Genomic DNA, 2500 nt, shown 5'->3' on the forward strand with positions numbered 1-2500 from the left:
AAGTGTGTTTGTGTGTGTGTTTGTGTGTGTGTGTTTGTGTGTTTGTGTGTATGTCTGTGTGTGTGTTTGTGTGTTTGTGTGTATGTCTGTGTGTGAGTTTGTGTGTGTGTTTGTGTGTTTGTGTGTATGAGTGTGTGTGTATATGTGTGTGTATGTCTGTGTATGTGTGTTTGTGTATGTGTGTGTGTTTGTGTGTGTGTTTGTGTGTGTTTGTGTGTTTGTGTGTTTGTGTGGGTGTTTGTTTGTGTTTTTGTTTGTGTATTTGTGTGTATGTGTGTATGTGTGTGTTTGTGTGTGTTTGTGTGTTTGTGTGTATGTGTGGGTGTTTGTTTGTGTTTTTGTTTGTGTGTTTGTGTGTATGTGTGTATGTGTGTGTTTGTGTGTGTGTTTGTGTGTGTGTGTGTGTGTTTGTGTGTGTTTGTGTGTATGTGTGTGTGTTTGTGTGTGTGTTTGTGTGTATGTGTTTGTTTGTGTGTGTGTTTGTGTCTATGTGTGTGTTTCTGTGTGTGTTTCTGTGTGTGTTTGTGTGTATGTGTGTATGTGTGTTTGTGTGTGTGTGTGTTTGTGTGTATGTGTGTGTATGTGTGTGTGTGTTTGTGTGTGTGTGTGTGTTTGTGTGTGTATGTGTGTATGTGTGTGTATGTGTGTGTTTGTGTGTGTTTGTTTTTGTGTGTATATATGTGTGTATGAGTGTGTGTATGTGTGTTTGTGTGTGTGTTTGTGTATTTGTGTGTATGTGTGTGTATGTGTGTGTATCTGTGTGTGTTTGTGTGTATGTGTATGTGTGTTTGTGTGTTTGTGTGTGTATGAGTGTGTATGAGTGTGTGTGTATGTGTGTATGTGTGTATGTGTGTGTCTGTGTGTGTATGTTTGTATGTGTGTATGTGTGTGTATGTGTATGTGTATATGTGTGTATGTGTGTATCTGTGTATGTGTGTGTATATGTGTGTATGTGTGTGTTTGTTTGTGTTTGTGTGTGTTTGTGTGTGTGTTTGTGTGTGTGTTTCTGTGTGTGTTTGTGTGTTTGTGTGTGTATGTGTGTGTGTTTGTGTGTGTGTTTGTGTGTGTTTGTGTGTATGAGTGTGTGTGTGTGTATGGGTGTGTATGTGTGTATTTGTGTGTGTTAGTGTGTGTTTGTGTGTTTGTGTGTGTTTGTGTGTGTTTGTGTGTATGTGTGTGTGTTGGTGTGTGTGTTTGTGTGTGTAAGTGTGTGTATGTATGTGTGTATGTGTGTGTTTGTGTGTGTGTGTGTGTTTGTGTGTGTATGTGTGTGTATGTGTGTGTATGTGTGTGTTTGTCAGTGTTTGTTTGTGTGTATGAGTGTGTGTATGTGTGTTTGGGTGTGTGTTTGTGTGTTTGTGTGTGTGTTTGTGTGTATGTGTGTGTTTATGTGTGTGTTTGTGTGCGTATGTGTGTATGTGTGTATGTGTGTGTGTTTATGTGTATGTGTGTGTGTGTGTGTTTGTGTGTGTGTGTTTGTGTGTGTGTGTGTGTTTGTGTGTATGAGTGTCTGTGTGTATGTGTGTATGTGTGTATGTGTGTGTGTGTTTGTGTGTGTTTGTGTTTCTTTGTGTGTGTGTATATATGTGTGTGTATGAGTGTGTGTGTATGTGTGAATGTGTGTGTGTTTGTGTGTGTTTGTGTGTGTGTGTTTGTGTGTGTTTGTGTGTATGTGTGTGTGTTTGTGTGTGTGTTTGTGTGTATGTGTTTGTTTGTGTGTGTGTTTGTGTCTATGTGTGTGTTTCTGTGTGTGTTTCTGTGTGTGTTTGTGTGTATGTGTGTATGTGTGTTTGTGTGTATGTGTGTGTGTTTGTGTGTATGTGTGTGTGTGTGTGTGTGTTTGTGTGTGTGTGTGTGTGTGTTTGTGTGTGTATGTGTGTATGTGTGTGTATGTGTGTGTTTGTGTGTGTTTGTTTGTGTGTGTATATATGTGTGTATGAGTGTGTGTATGTGTGTTTGTGTGTGTGTTTGTGTATTTGTGTGTATGTGTGTGTATGTGTGTGTATGTGTGTGTATCTGTGTGTGTTTGTGTGTATGTGTATGTGTGTTTGTGTGTTTGTGTGTGTGTGTGAGTGTGTATGAGTGTGTGTGTATGTGTGTATGTGTGTATGTGTGTGTATGTGTGTGTATGTGTATGTGTATATGTGTGTATGTGTGTATCTGTGTATGTGTGTGTATATGTGTGTATGTGTGTGTTTGTTTGTGTTTGTGTGTGTTTGTGTGTGTGTTTGTGTGTGTGTTTCTGTGTGTGTTTGTGTGTTTGTGTGTGTATGTGTGTGTGTTTGTGTGTGTGTTTGTGTGTGTTTGTGTGTATGAGTGTGTGTGTGTGTGTATGGGTGTGTATGTGTGTATGTGTGTGTGTTAGTGTGTGTTTGTGTGTTTGTGTGTGTTTGTGTGTGTTTGTGTGTATGTGTGTGTGTGTTGGTGTGTGTGTTTGTGTGTGTAAGTGTGTGTGTATGTGTGTATGTGTGTGTTTGTGTGTGTGTGTGTGTTTGTGTGT

Source organism: Ranitomeya imitator, chromosome 2 (assembly GCF_032444005.1).
Source record: "Ranitomeya imitator isolate aRanImi1 chromosome 2, aRanImi1.pri, whole genome shotgun sequence".
NCBI classification, from domain to species: domain Eukaryota; kingdom Metazoa; phylum Chordata; class Amphibia; order Anura; family Dendrobatidae; genus Ranitomeya; species Ranitomeya imitator.